Genomic DNA, 17,487 nt, shown 5'->3' with positions numbered 1-17,487 from the left:
TGGGTAGGAAAACAATACATGTTGATTGAAGAGTAAGGTTAACAAATTAAAATCCTGAGAACTTTTGGGTTGTGAGAACCACAATCACTAGGGAAGAAGTTGACTTGGGTCAACCTCTTGTGGACTAGGTTGAATTGGGTCAATGTATTCCTAGAGGAGGGAATGGGTAAGCCATGGAAATATTATGAGGAATGTAGAAATATTTAGGAAGAAGGTGGACAAATGTAGGAGAAAGGGAACAACAAGCATAGGTCCATCCATGGTCTAGGAAGTCGCTATGTAATAAGTACTAAAAGACCTTAAAAGGAAAGTGCATATATCTGAGGATTGCATATTTAGCCCCCACTTTAGTGGGAGTATGATCCTTAACCTCATGGTACAGTAGATTGAAAGGAAAGAAAAAATCATATCATGACTTAGGAGACAAAGAAATTATCAATCTCCCAAGAGATTGGAGTATTTATCATATCCAAAATAAAAGTAAGAGATAAATAATTAAAAAGGGGTGTAGTTACTCACCTAATAAGCTTTGTGTTCCTTATTTTGAACTAAAAAAGAAAACAAAAGAAGAAGACAAATAGGGAGAGGGTCTCTAAAGGGGTTTGCATTAAATGATCTAGCAAGTGTGTGTGGCATGCTAGTCAACCCATCATAGATAAATTGAACAATCTAGAAAATGTGTGTGGAATGCTTGTCAATCCATCAAAGGATACAACTTCAAGTGAAATCCATGCCCTTAAAAGAAAAATCAAAAAAATGACCCAAACATAAGGATGTGTGTGTCCTTAAGTGATAAAAAAACAAGATCAAGCTTCACAGACTATCTATCGTTAAAAGAAGGATCAAACCTCCCAAATTGTTAGTAGTTTAGAGAGGGATCAAAATATCCCAAGCCCCCAAGAACTACCATTAGTTCCAAGAAACTGATATTAGATAGAATGAAAGATAGAGAAAAAAAAGAGACATGAAGTAATTTTGCATAGATTCAAGGATAACCCAGAAATCATACCAAGAATATAAGGCTAAAGTACTCCAAGTTATACTTAGAATATATTTTTTATACTCCATGATCAAAAGGTATGAGTGGAGTGCATTCCCCCAAATTCAAGTGATTTAAAAACACCTTAATAGCAGAAATAACTTTAACGTAAGAATACATGCATCCTCTAAGAATATTTCCACTTTAAGATGCCTGCTAGAAAAAGAATATATCAAGGGAATGGGACATGTAAGTGAGCTTATTGAATAAGCATGAGTGATATTAAATTATAATTATCAAGTGTATACTCTAAGACCTTAGTTTTGAAAATTATTGGATCAATTATAACCCTATAATATAGAGAAAGTAAAGTTGTGATGAGATTATCAACCTAATATAAAATGAAGGTCCAAGCTTTAGATTTAGGTAATAAGGGGTTACGAGCCACAAGGCATGATAGGAAAAGTGATGATGAGTTATACCTTGGTATGAATATAATTGTAAGAGTGGATGAGTAAACATTGACAACATCCTTTCTAATGATTTTTACCTACCTAGTTGCAAACCTACAACCTAAGGATTAATTCAAAAGTCATTTATGACTAGGAGATGTGAAATATAAATTATAGATAAGAACAAAAACATTCAATGCTCTCTTGGCTAATAATTATAATTTTTTTAACAAATGAAGTAATATAGGATAAAGATATATATATGTATACATGATGATACCAACTTTTGTGAATTTGATACCACAACTTTAACCTACATATTGTGGTGAATTTGACCTAAGAAATATTATGGGTAGATGCCCAATATATAATTATAGTGAATTGAGGATAAGAGATTTGGTATTATAACTACAACTCAGAGTATAACTCTACCTATTAGTAATGTCCCCACATCTTTAGGTTCTTTGAAAGGAGACCCATGTAAAAACAAGAGGATGGAAGGAAAATCATTTTGGTTATCCTTGCATTGGTACTATCAGGTGGGTTCTAGTCTAGACACACCACTTAGTATAGTAAACCCTAATCATAGGGTGATGTCAATAAATAGAGATATGTAGTTAGTATGTGGGATCAATTTGAGAAATATGGCCTTTAGACAACCAATTTATTTCAATACAAGTTCTATACAATGTATTTAGAAGACCTAAGATTCCTCGTTTCCCTTAGTGACCCTGGTACAACTACGTTTGTAAATTTTGTAAGAAATTGGATTTATTTCCTTGTTTGTCTGATTTTAGATTTTAATATTTTAATACTATTTTCTTCTTTCAAAAAATGTGATGTGGGGCTACTTAGACAAATTTATTATTGATGATTCTATTTTGCCTCTAGGAACTGTCTTTATTCTTGATTAAAAGTTGACTATTCTGGCCACCCTTTATTTCTTTTGTCTCATAGTTTCACTTTGAATATTCCATCTTTGATTTTGAATTTAAATCTTGAGGCACCTTCTTGTGAATTTTGTTGGCAATGTGACATATGATAGGCCTACCAAAGGGATTCCTAACAATCAGGTGAAGGTATAGAATTAGGGTATGGGGCTCTTAGTGAAGGTACTCATACCCCACCCTCTCCCACAACTACTATAGTAGGACTAGCGAATATCCATTGACTATTATGAGTAATGGGTTGCACCCCAATATAAACTAGTTAAGGTTATGAGTTAACCTAATGAAATTTTATATATGCAAGGTTTATCTGTAGAAATGGACTATCTTAGTGTCTTATCAAGGAATCAATACATGGTGGAAACAAAAAAGTAAAATTAGTTATCCTTCGATAAAGATCTAAGCTATATTTTAAGGAAACCCTATTTGAGGGAGTCTTGTACAACTTTTACCCAATTGAGTGAGTATAGGGAAATTTAGAACACCTTATGGTATTATTATTGTTACAAGATAATCTATAATTATATTCATACTAGTTTAGAATATTATTTATATGTGACCAGCATGTTTTAAAAAGTGTTTGACCCTAGGAAGCATACCTATGTAAGAGTTATGAGTTGAAATTCATTTTGGTAAGAAAATTAGATAAATATGTTATCATCCTTGAGTATATATGTGAATTAAAAATCATTCTTTTATATCAAAATAAATTTTACAATAAGTGTTGGAAATGATTAAAAAGATCATGAATGAAGAATAATAGAACTAGTAAAGAATGTTTCAATCATTATTTTTTCATTGACGTCAAACTTGCTACTTGTAGGAATGACAATTGCTTAAGTGATTCAAATACTATCAATTGGTTGATTGACAAGGAGGTGGCAATCAATAAGATGTAATTAGATGTTGGAATTAAAGATAGAGTAACTGAGAGAAGTTGGGGGGGGGGGGGGAGGGGGGGAGGGGTGAATCAGTTACTATCAAAAATTCATCGTGTAATCCTTTAGATGTCTTAAAGATCTAGTAACTACTTTTACTTGGTAAACAATTGTTGTAACTTGGTAAATTAAACTATTATAATCATGCATGTAGCTAAAAATAAAGTGAACACAAGAGACACTAGATTTAACGTGGAAACCCAATATGGGAAAAACCACCAAGTAACTAGTCACCAATTTTTCACTCTTCTGAAGTGAGCCCTGTTAGGAGCCAACCCTGTTAAAGGTTATAATACACACTATTAGCTATGACCTTGTTAGAGGATTTAATCACCCTATTAGGAGTGGCCTTGCTAGAGGTCTTTAGAACAATTCAAATGAACTATCACCTTGTTAGAGGATTTACAAAATGGCTATTAAACCAACTCTATTAAGAGATTTGAAATCAGTGCTACAATGGTTAGAAAGCAATAATGAACTTACCTAAACAAGATGCAACTGAATTTTCTAGACAACGGGCTCTATTCAGCATCATTAGATCCTCCTTGATGAAATATGGCTTTGTTGCTTCAATGATCTTTGATCATGCTTTAAATCTGTTTCCAAAATAATTAGTCCTCATATCACATTAGCTTTTCATTCTTCCTCATACCACAATTATAAATTCACAACATGACTTCTTACTTATACCATTCAGATTGTCAAGTCGGCCTATTTACATGTTTCATTTACCAATAAACCATTCATCATTTAGCTACAGATATTATTCTTAAAAAAATAAAAATTTTATACTGGCCAACTGTGCTCAATGAATACTACTTCCAAAATTTCCAAAGTAAACCTTTTTGACTTGGTTAACATTACAATATCTTAAAATCCTTTGGCTATCGAGTTTACTTGGTAAGAATTTCTTTTACCAAATTACCTTTGATGAATAAGTGAACTCGGTAAGAACTAAATCCTTCCATTGCCGAGTGATTTTGGTAAGAACTACTTTTGTCATGTTTTCTTCGATTATTGAGTGATTTTGGTAAGAACTGCTTTTGTCATATTTTCTTCAATTATCAAGTGATTTTGATAAGAACTAAATTTCTTTGATTACCTTGAAGGCTTGATAACTAGCTATTTACTTGGTAGATAATGCAAGCTATCTTTACTAACCTTTTGGGCTCAGTAGACACTGTCTATTGCCTTGCTGATCTTCTAAGCTCAGTAGGCACTATTCTTTGCTTTTTTGAATTTCTAAGTTTGGTAGGCACTATCTGATGACTAATATGACATTTTTTGTGACATCAAAGACAACACATAATTGAACAATTGTAACTAACAATCTCCCTCTTTGGCATTGATGGCAATAGAACATGCCATAGCAGAATGAAATTTGAAAACAAGTCTTTTAGTGACAAAAAACCCTCTTATACAAGCTCTCCCTCTTACACAAACTCTTATTATTTACAAATTTTAGAAAGATATGACTATATATATAGATATTCTCCCTCTTTGACAACAGATGCAAAAGATAACTCCAAACAACTGAATAACATTGTACCTAATGTACTGATTCATATGTAATGTCTTCATTGGTTTGCTACATCAACTGATAGATTTTCAGCTCTATTCCTATTGATGCATTACTAAAATTGTATTTTAGTGAGCTTCAAATAGGATAATGACCCCTAACTTACCTCTTAGATACAAGAATGCATCATTAGGTAAAGGCTTTTCTGAATATGTTAGCAATTTGTTCCTTTGTATGCACATATTCCAATCTTATTTCCTTTTCTTGCACCATTTCTGTAACAAACTTATACTTTATGGAAATGTGCTTGGTTTTTGAATGCATCAATGGATTTTTAGAGATGTTAATTGCACTTGTGTTATCAAAAAACATAACAAAAGGTTCTTTGATTTCTTGCTTCATACCTTCCAATAATTGTTTAAACCATACAATGTTTGAGCAATTTACTACTGCTATGACATATTCAACCTCTGTTGTGGATTGAGATGACCTTCCAAGAAAGAAAGCTCCTCCACTTGTGCTCTTTCTATCATCAATATTTTATGCCCAATTCGCATCAGTGAACACCTTTAAGTCCAATTTTTCTCCAAGTTTATACCATAATCCATATTTTTCAATTCCTTTCAAGTATCTCATGATCCTTTTGATTGCCATCATGTGATTTTCTTTTGATTTTACTGAGAACCTTGCTACAATTCCTACTACAAGGGCAATGTTTGGTCTTCTGTGCACGACATATTGCAATTTTCTAATCATAGATCTATACAATGTCTGATCCACTTCCTTTGATTTATCATCCTTGGTGAGTTTTAATCTAGTGCACATAGGAGTCCCAACTAGTTTGTAGTCTTCCATACCAAACTTTTTTAGTATCTCCTTGATGTATTTAGATTGAGTGATGTAAATGCCATTCTTGTTCTACTGTTCTACTGAATTTGAAGACCAAAAAAATTTTTATCTCACCAAACATTGACATTTCAAATTCTTTGTTCATCTATTTTGAAAATTCTTTGCAAAGATCATCATTTCCTATGAATAAAGTATCATCTACAAATATTTTTGCCAAAGCAATTTTATTATCTGGTACTTCCTTTATGTGCAAACTGTTATTGTCATTAGTTCTTTGAAAACCAATATGAATAAGATAGTTATGCAGTCTTCCATACCATGCTCTCGGGGCTTGTTTTAGACCATATAATGCTTTATGCAACTTGCAGACCATGTCCTTCTTGTCTGGATCAACAAAACCTTTAGGCTGCTCAATATAAACCTCTTCCGCCAATATACCATTGAGAAATGTTGACTTGACATCCATCTGATAAAATTTGTATACTTTGAATGCAACATATGCAAGTAAAGTTTTGACACCTTCCAATCTTGCAACAAGAGCAAAAGTTTCTCCATAGTCTACAATTTCTTCTTGTGAATATCCTTTGCATACTAGTCTAGCTTTGTTCCTTTATACCTTATCATCTTCATTTAGTTTGTTTTTGAATACCCACTTTGTTCCAATTATATTCTTGTCTTTTGTTCTAGGTACAAGAGTCCATGTTTTGTTTTTCTCTATCTGTTATGTCTCTTCATTCATAGCTTCAATCCAACTTTCATTGTCTAGTGCATCTTTGACATTTCTAGGTTCAAGATCAGAAAGTAAACAAGTGCTTTTAAACTTACTTCTTGTCATTGTTCCTTCTGATTTATCACCAATGATCTAATCTAGTGCATGATGCTTTCTGACATATTTAGCTAACATGAGATTCTTTCATTTTGAATTACTTGCATTTTTTTCCTTTTGTCTCTCAACTTCTAGTTCTGATTCAGGTTGCTTGGGCTTGGTAGATGCTAACTCAAAAGCTTTTGTTTGCAACTCGGGTTCTTGCAGCTCAGTAGATGCTGACTCGGTTTAAACTTCTTGTGACTCAATTAATGAAGACTTTGGAGTTGAGGATTCCTGATTGATAGGTATACTTGGTATTGTGTCAAGTTCAATGTAAACAAATCTTCTATAGTCTTTAGGTTCCTTTTTTCTTTCTTCTTCTATTCTTTTTGCAAACTCATCAACTTTCACATGTGCACTTTCTATAACTTTTTTAGTAGATAAGTTCAAACATCTATATGCTTTGCTTTTGCAAGAGTATCCCAAAAATATTTCTTCATCACTTTTTACATCAAATTTACCTTTCCTAGATTCTTTCAAAATGTAACATTTTCTTCCAAATACCTTTAGATAACTTAAATTGGGTTTGTAGCCATACCACAATTCATAAGGTGTTTTGAATGAGTCCTTCTTTAGTTGTACTGTGTTCAATGTACGAACTACAGTGTTGATGCCTTCCTTCTAGTATTTGATAGCAATGCTTTTCACAATCATTAAGGTTCTTGCACAATCCATTATAGATTTGTTCCTTCTTTCTGCTATCCCATTTTGTTCAGGAGTTCTAGGTGCTGAAACCTGTCTTTTGATTCCTCTTGTAATAAAAAAGTTACTAAAATCATGTGAAATGAATTCACCACCTCTATCAGACCTTAAGCATTTCAGTCTTTTTCCTGTTTCCTTTTCTACTCTGGCCAAATACCATTTGAACTTTTCAAATGCTTTTGATTTCTCTCTAAGGTATATAATAGTCATCAACAAACATAATGAAGAAATTTTTACAAGTATAACTTTCAATGCCAATAGGGCCACACAAATCAGTATGCACAATTTCTAGAACTTCTTCAGTCTGATAGTTCTTGCTTTTAAAACTAGTCTTTCCCATTTTACCAATTTGACAATTCTTGCATAGACCAACCTCAGGTTTCTTTATATCAAGAATACCTTTTACTTTCTTGAATTTACTAATCTTTATTAATTTTTGAAAGTTTACATGACACAACCTCCTATTCCATAACCAATTTTCTTCAATTTGAGCAATGAAACATGAACATTCACCTTGTTCAAGATAAAATTAGTTACCTTCTTTTTGAGTGCCAGATCCAATTATCTTTCCTTTGCCATCTTGTAATCTTGCTTGCCATGCATGAATTCTACCTTGAATCCATTATTGAGTAGTTGTGCCACACTCAACAAATTTTTCTTTAGTCCTTCTACCCAATATGCATTATCACACACAAGTTCCTTGGTTAGAGAGATTCTTCCTTTTCCATTTATACAACAAGGTTCATTGTTACCAAATCTTAGGCTACCACCATCACATTTTTCAAAAAATTTTAACTTAGTTTTATCACCAGTCATGTGATCAGAACAACCACTATCAATGATCCATGTATCATTTTTTCTCATATGAGAAATTAGTGCTATTTCCTCATCATTATTAGATTCATCTTTTACAACAATGTAGACAATTTCATCATCTTCTTCTTCATCAGAATCATTGAAATCTTTTGCCATAAAACATGTTTTCTTACATTTATCCTTAAAATATTTGAAGTCTTTCTTGCCATTGTACTTGTGACCTTTCTTTTCATCTTTGTTCTACTTACTTGGGCACCTAGCAACAATATGTCCAATTTCTCCACAAGAGAAACAGATTAGAAGAACTTTACCTGTTGAAAATGACTGAAAAGATCATAAATGAAGGATAATGGAACTGGTAAAGAATTTTTGCAGTCATTGTTTTTTCATTGAAGTCAAACTTGCTACTTGCAGGAATGACAATTGTTTTAGTGATCCAAATACTATTAATTGTTTGATTGACAAGGAGGTGGCAATCAATAAGATGTAACTAGAGTACCTAGAGAAAGGTTGAAGTTATGATGATGTAATGAAGTATAAGGATTAGCTAAGCCATTGATGAAACAATGTATTGATAACATACTCTAAGAGGATTGACACACTGAGATATTTCAAAGATGTAAAGATTAACTAAGTTCATTAGAAAGAACCGAGTAAGCTAGTTAGAGCCGAACAGATTCTCAGTTGAAGCCAAGCAAGTTCAACTTCAATATAAGATGAGGGATTACTCAGATATCAAGTAACACAGAATCCTTCAAGTGCTGAGTAGAAAAAAAAGATAATGGATGCTGAGTAAGTTTTCAGGTACCAAGCATCAGTAAATAAAAATCGAGTAATACAAAAGGTTCCAAGCATTAGTAAACCAATAATGCCGAGTTGCTGCATTATTTGTTAAAACAAGATTCACCATATCAGAAGTGATAAGGTTGTTACATCAAATTTTGTGAAGTATTTGGAAGTTATGAATGATGAGTAGATGTCATAGAATTCTGTGTAATCCATGCAAACCAATCCAAGGCGAATGCTAATGGATTCATCATGAAGTTTTTAAAAGAAATAATTTGGAAAAAAAACAATGCCATTTTCTCAAGACCAAATTAAGATTTGAGCGAGAAATCAAGAAAATAACTTCTTTATAAGGAGTTATAGGTTAGAGATCACGAGAGGATGCAAGAGAGTGAATTGGTCATAAGTGTGATCATGGAAAGAAGCCTAGAGGAGTAAGAATAGAGCATCAAGACTCTGAGTTGATCAAGTGACTAGAGATTGCATTGGCATAACGAGTGGAAGAACTCAAGGAGATAGATCTTGAAGGGTGAACAAGTTGTCAGCAGTGCAAGAAACAAAAGCCAAGCAAAAAAAGGAACTAAAGGGTGATCTAAAATTTTCATAGTGAGGGTTGAAAATATGTATCAATTCAAAACCTTTCTAATACTTTCTTACCATTGTATTAGATACTAAAATCCTACATTGCTAGGTTAGCCTAACAGCTAGGTGGATAAGCCTCAAGAAAAGAAAAGAAGATTTCCAAGAGAAGGATAAAGAGATCCTCAAGAGAAGGGTAAAAAGATCCTTAAGAGAAGGATAAGAGATCCTAAGGAGGAGGATAGGTGATCCTTAGAGAGGGATGAAATATTCTTTTGAGAAGGTGACTGAAAATCTCATGGACTTGGGTGAGCCTAATAGCTCTATGTAAATCCTTTAATAGGGTGACATTCCAAGTTGAATGTTCTTAAATCCTTTAACAAGGTCACATTTAAAAATGTGTTGTAGCCTTTGATAGGGAAGACCATTAGAAGTGGTTGAAATCAATTGCGCAATTATTTTGTAGGTATCATCCCCACTCCAATTTTACCCTCTTATTCTTGGAAGGTTTCTGGGTTATCAAATCTTTAGTGTTATGGTGTGATGCATGTTTACTTTTCATAGTTGTTTAATGTTTAATTGCATACATGATAATATCAGTTATATACTATTAAGAATTTGTAGAAAAAGTTGTGATAGACATCATTGGACCTTGAATAACTAATTGACCCCCCTCTCAGTTATTCTAAAGAATTCTAACAATTGGTATCAGAATAGACTGCTGATTTGTTTCAAGGTACTAGCAGCAGGAAGACCAAGATGTCCAAGAGAGAATTTTCCAAGCTAAACAAAGACAGTTTGGTTGAATGGCAAAGTGTAAGGTCCCTCTTTGCATTTACTTATTTAATATGAATTTCTCTGTCAAATCTGTTGCAGGATATTTCAATGGATATGGAGTAATGTTGTAGGTTTTTAGATGTCCTAATGAAAATTGAGAACAACAGATACATCCATGCTTTAATACTTAAAGATTAGAGAATGACTATATTGTCTCGATTGTTTAACATTAATTTGCACTAACAATAATCAAGGTGTTTCACTTAATGATGATGTTAATTATTTTGTTACCTCAATGATTATGATTCTATGCATTTAGATAGTTCAATATTCACTATTGGTGATGTTATGATGTTTAGGTATATGCATGCCTAACAATGATTAGTCTTGCATTTAATCTAAATTACTGAATAAGTTATATGTCATATTGATTATGTAATTACTAATGATTAAATGTGAGTAGAAATGAATTAAATAGTTAAGTAATTGATGCATTATGTTTTGAGTTCACCCCAATCCATCGTAGCGTAGTGATACATTAATATTATTTTGATACTCATTACTCAAGATGTCGAGACATTATCTGATGCTTGAACATATTTTATTATTTCATGATTGTGATGCTACTTTCAGATATTTGATATTCGTCATTTAAGGTTTTATGTAGATGTCTATTGATGAATTAAGTAAAATGTAAGATTAACACATTGATTTTGGAATCTTTATGATTAAGGATATAAGTAGGATGAAAGAAACCCTGATTGATGTATGTTTCAATTAATGTGAATTTTTGATACGTATATACATATGTACATGTGATTTTACAAGACTACTGATGTGTGTAATGAGTGTGCAGATATTTTAGCCAAGAAACTCGATGGAGGTATAGAACTGATCCCTATGTACTCATTGTGGAAACCTTGTTGTTTGTAATTCAAGTATTTTATTGTGAGATGTGTGAATGTGTCTTTCTGAAATCAATAAATGTTAACATTCATAACTATTTTTTTTTAGTGTCTCTTGACACTCGTGAATTGTTGTGATCTTCAGTGTGCTTATTAGGGTTAGCTATGTAACCTTTGGACCTAAGTTAGTTTAAGTTAGTGTCTTTTTGCTAATTTGGTTCTTAATTGAGTTTAGTCATCCCTAATCCAAATTAGTGCTTAATCTGCATTTTAGAGTTGTTAGTTAGTCCTAATTAATTCCTAGCTTTTGTTTGGTTCCAAGCCTATTCCAAGGCTTTAAAACATGAAATAATTATACCCAAGGGGTATGGGTATGGGTTGGGGGTCTTTTCCAACCCCTAAATCACTTTTATTGACTTTTGAGATCACTCAAAAAGTCTCTTTTTGCCTTTGTGCGAAAATTGACTATGGCTACTATGAGTTCCATCACCTCACCTCCACTTAGTTGTTAACCATAGTATGAGTTAAGTTAGGAATTTCTAGATTGTTAGGTGGGTGGGAGTAGTTATTGCTCTTTTTGGTGGTTGATTTTGAGGCTTTTTAGAGGCCCTTCTTGGACTAGTAGAGGGGGTTACCCAATCTCTACATTTAGAGAGGAGTCTTGGAAGATTGAAGCAAGGAAGGGAAAAGCTCTACTCAAACTTGTTCATTTTTCATTACCTCTTTGTGAAGGTAGGAGTTCTTCATCTCCCTTGTTCAGATTTTCATGCTTGTTTCATGCTATGCTACCTTGTTGTTGTTTGAATGCTTGCATGTATTTTGTGTATGTTGGGAAGATTTGAAAACTATTTTTTTTTAATGTTTTCCTTTCATGTTTATGTTTGAATTTTGGAGTTTTCTTGTATGGGTATTTTGGTATTACTCACCCTTGGATAGGGTAGAAGTGACCAATTTTAGGAAAGGTTTTTTTAGGTCGACTCCAACTAGTGTAGAGTCTCTTTTTAGGATGAGAAGAGGGAGAGAGGGTAGGGTGTTATGAGCCCCTACCTGTCAGCACAAACCTCCTATGAGGATGGCATGTTAAAATGGAAGAACAGAAGTTCTTAGTTTATAGCCCCGTTTGGGCATTTATTTTGGTGTTGTGCTTGACTTCTCCTATTGGAAGAATTCATCTTTCCCTAGTGTTGATTTATTGTGGATCCTATTGTGAAAACCTTGTATGAATATTCATGTTTGATTTGTTTCTTGGTCATGCTTTTTGTCACCTAATCAAATTTTGTTCCCTTCACAGTTCTTAGAAATTTGTTGCAGAAATTAATATGGAACCCTTGTTAAGGGCCATGATGGAAATGTATATTGATTGTTGAAATTCAATTACATTTGGGATTAGAATCCTGTGTAGAAATTTATTTTAAACTTCTATTGAAGTGGCAATGAAGCCTGGTTTTTTTACTTGTTCTTTCCCGGAGGAGCCTTTGAACTAGGTAGTTTAATAGAAAAACAAGATTGAGTAAATATGCTTGCTTTGAGTCTTATAGCTTTTTTTAAAGTTTTGCATATGTAATTTAAAAAAATCAGATGTGATGGTGTTACCTTACTACATTTTTTTTATGATATGTAATCACATTCATTTAAATTAGATTAATCAAATAACATGTTGATATATATACTTAGCTATGCAATTTTAAGTTTAAAATAATTAAGAAAATTTGCATTCGAGTTGTGTTTAAATTTTACAATTATACATGTGTGTGAGGAAGTTAAGTGATGTTATTTGAATACTTGTTTATTCATTTAATCCTATTATCACTTTTAATTATTAAAACATAACCTGTTGGTTTTTTGGGCATTACACAAAGTTCGATGAAGCTACACCTCAGATCAATAGGTGACTATGCATAGACCTCAATCATAGTTGACCATGTAGACCTTGGAAGACCCCTCACTATAGATAACATAAGCAAGAAGGACCACAATCAAGCAATGTTAGATATTGCTTCAGCACTAATCGATGCCGAGTATGATGACATCAAAGGATGTGATACTTCACATTAGATGTGGAATACATTATCAAGGATCTATGGGGGAGATGACAATGTCAAGAGAGCCAAAAGAGAAAGCCTAAAAGGAAAGTTTGATGAAATGAAAATGGAAGAAGGAGAGAATGTTTCTCAATACGATGCAAGGATGAAGGAAGTAGTCAATGCCACAAGAAGTCTAGGAGGACAGTTAGCAGAAGAAATAGTATGCAGAAAATACTTGAGAACTTTTCTTCCCATTTATGCTATAAGAGTATTAGCCATCCAAGAGCTAAGGTGTGTACCAGGAAACACAATGACATTTGAAGGAATAATTGGAAGACTCACTGCCTTTGACCTATCCAACTTTGACAACTACAAGTAAGAAAATTTTGAATTTGCATTCAAAGCTAAGATGACAATGAAATACAATGAGGAGGTTCAAACAAAGAAAAAGAATGGAAAAGGAAAGTATGTAAATAGTGATAGCAGCACTGATGAAGATGATGTGGACCAATTGGAGTCATTACTAGCAAGAAAATTTTCACAGAGGAAGAGGAAAATTCAAAGGTAAGCTACCAATTATTTTTTTCAATTGTAATGAAGTTGGTCACATTGCAGCTAGATGCAGACAAAAGAAAAATTACAAGGATGGAGGCAACTTCAAGAATAAGAAAGAGGAAAACAAGGACTACAAAGGTAAAGGAAAAAGATGCTAGATTTTTGAAGAAGACTCTGATGAAAATGATGATTAAGTAATCTATGTGGCTATGAAAGATGAATCAGATTAAGATGAAGCAACTGCTTTGGTAACCTACATGAACAAGAATGATAGATGGATCATAGACAGTGGATGCTCTCATCACATGACTGGAGATAAAAGTAAGTTCATTACCTTTACTAAATATGAAGGAAATAGTGTTAGATTTTCCAACAATGCACCATGTCAAATCAAAGGGAAAGGTAGTATCAAGCTTACTGAAAAGATATCATGTGATAATGCATACTATGTTGAAGGACTGAATTATAACTTATTAAGTGTCTCATAGTTAGGAAACATAGGATGTAAGGTTGAATTTGAAAAAAGGAATTGCTAAGATTTATAATTCTCAAGGAAGTCAAATAGGAAAAGTTGATTAGACTAGGAGTAACTTGCTTTATCTTGACATGGAAGATGCTTCTTGTCATATTGTTCAAACTAATGATGTATGGTTATGACACAAGAGGCTATGTCATGTAAATTTTGACAATCTGCTAAGCATTAGCAAGACGAAGAAAGCCAGAGGACTACCAAAGTTGGTGAAGCCTGATAACATCATGTGCAAACAATGCCAACTAGGAAAGATGACTAAGTCAACTTTCAAAAGAAAAAGATATACTTCAAAAGAAGCATTAGAACTAGTTCATATAGACTTGAATGGTTCTATCAAAGTACAAAGCTACAAAGGTGATCGATACATAATGCTATTTGTATATGACTATTCAAGAATGATGATAGTCATGTTCCTGAAACAAAAATCAAATGCATTCCAAATGTTCAAATGCTACTTGGCTAGAGTTGAGAAAGAAATTGGAAAGAGCCTAAAATGTCTTAGATTTGATAGAGGAGGTGAATTCACATCAAGAGAATTTGAAGAGTTTTGCAATGAAAGAGGAATTAAAAGGCAGACATTAGCACCTATAACTCCACCTCCAAACGGTATAGTAGAGAGAAGGAATAGATTATTTATTGACTGTGCTAGGACTTTAATGATGGAGAAAAATGTTGCACTCAAGTACTGGAGAGAAGCTGTAAGTACTACAGTCTACACACTCAATAGAGTTCAAGTTAAGAAAGGTACAAATGCAACACCTTTTGAATTATGGTATGGGCATTCTCTTAATGTGAAACATTTCAAAATATTTGGATGCAAATGTTATATATATAAAGAGTCTAGGAATGGAAAGTTTGATGCAAAGAGTGAGGAAGGCACATTTCTTGGTTATTCTACTAGAAGCAAAGCTTATAAGTGCTTGAATGATAAAACTAATAAAGTAGTAGAAAGCACAAATGTAAAATTTGATGAGCTTGCAAAAGTTCAAAGTATTGAAAACACTAAGAAAGTAGAGCAATACAAAACCTTTGTATACTTTTATGAAGGTATACCTAATAATGGTGAAGTTGAAACTCATAATGACAATCATCAATAGAATCCAATATTTGTCGAGTCACAGATAGTGAATGTCGAACAACAAACACATTCAGAAGTCAAGTTGCAAAATATAGAAAATGCTCATTCAAATTTTGAGAACTACCAACAAGAAGAAAATGAACAAATAATTGATAAAAATATGCATGAAGATACAAATTCTGAAAGAGATAACATGTAAACAAGGAAAAAACCTGTATTGGCAAAGTATGTGAAAAGACATAATCCTACAGATCAAATTATTGGAAATAAAGAGGCAGGACCAATGACAAGGAATAGACTCAGAAATGAAACATGTCTACTAAGCAAAATGGAACCAAAAATAGTAAGTGAATCCATAACAAATGATGACTGGTATAATGCTATGAAAGAAGAAATAGAACAATTTGAGAAGAACAAGACATGGACCTTAGTCTCAAGACCAACTGATAAGAATGTGATTGGAACCAAGTGGGTGTTCGAAAACAAGTTAATGAAAATGGCGAAATCAGAAGGAACAAGGCAGGAATAGTTTGTAAAAGGTATGCACAAGAAGAAGGACTAGATTATGGAGAAACTTTTGCTCCAGTTGCCAAAATGGAAGGAGTAATGACCTTACTGGCATATGCAGCCTTCAAAGGATTTAAAGTTTATCAGATGGATGTTAAGTCTACATTTCTGAATGGTATACTTGAAGAGGATGTCTACATGGAGCAACCAAAAGGTTTTGTTGATGAAAAGAACAAAAACAAGGTATGTAAACTGCATAAGGCTCTATATGGATTGAAGCAAGCCCCTAGAGCTTGGTATGAGAGAAGGTAAGGATATTCTTGTATCTCAAATATTTGTAGATGATATAGTTTTTGGAGGAAAAGAAGCACTTTGCAAAAGTTTTGCTAACAAAATGAAATATGAGTTTGAAATGTCTATGTTTGGAGAAATCAAGTTCTTTGTAGGATTGCAAGTACATCAACAAAAATATGGCATATTTGTAACTCAATAAAAATAAATCAAAGAGATAATTAAAAATTTTGGATTGGAAAACTTCAAACCAGTCAGCACACCAATGGAAATAAGACATAAGCTATCTAAAAATGATGAATCAACTAAAGTCAATCAAACAATATACTTATCCATGATTGGAAAAATACAATATGTTGGACATAGCACTAGTAGTTGGAATAGTGGTTAGATTCTCTGCCAATCCTAGAGAAAATCATCTCATGGCAGTAAAAAGGATAATGAGGTATCTCAAAGGAACTGATGATTTTGGCCTGTATTACAAAAAGAATGAAAAGTTTGAGCTCAATGCATATACAGATATAGATTGGGGAGGAAACATTGATGACATAAAAAGCACAAGTGGAGGAGTATTATTCTTAGGAAAAAAGCTAGTTACCTGGACTAGCAAGAAAAAACCATGTACATCTCAGTCCACTGCAGAAGTAGAATACATGGCAGTAGTAGTCAATTGCACAAAGATTACGTGGCTTAAACATCTATTTAAAGGAATGAAAGAACAGGTAACTAAACCTGTGACATTATATTGTGATAATACAAGTGCTATAAACATATTCAAGAATCTAGTTATGCAGGCAAATATCAAGCATATTGAAATCAAGTATCACTATGTAAGAGAATTGGTAGAGGATAAACAAGTGAAGATGGAGTACATTCATACAAAGGAACAAATTGTAGATATCTTCACCAAACCATTGCCCAAGTTTTCTTATGAATATCTTAGAGGCAAGTTGGGGGTAATGCCCCTAACTCGAGCAGTTTAAAGCAACATGGAAGTTGTCCTACATCAACAAGAGTAGATCGTTGAGATATCAGAAGTGTGATGTAGAGGATGACAAAAAGAGCAAAACCTCTAGATTAGTCACAAGCATGGTGACAAAAGGAGAAAAAAATGAAGATGCAAAATCTCCATTTAGCATACTAAAGGTGATACATCTTTGGCATTTATGTCAAAGAGGGAGATATAGGTGAAACTGATCAAGATCAATTCAAGAACAATACAAAGAGGGAGATATATGATATATATGAAGGATCAGGAATACAGAGTAAAGATGCAACAGTACAGAGGGAGAAGCAGAAAAAAGGATTCAATTTGTATCAGTTATATACCAAGCAGCAAACATATGTAATTTTGGTGGTAACTAAGTTGATTAAATTAATCAT

This window comes from Cupressus sempervirens, chromosome 1 (genome assembly GCF_028749045.1).
Source record: "Cupressus sempervirens isolate cs-2001-9-10 chromosome 1, ASM2874904v1, whole genome shotgun sequence".
Classification (NCBI taxonomy): domain Eukaryota; kingdom Viridiplantae; phylum Streptophyta; class Pinopsida; order Cupressales; family Cupressaceae; genus Cupressus; species Cupressus sempervirens.
The sequence above is the reverse complement of the archived record's forward strand: the minus strand, read 5'-3'. Positions refer to the sequence as shown.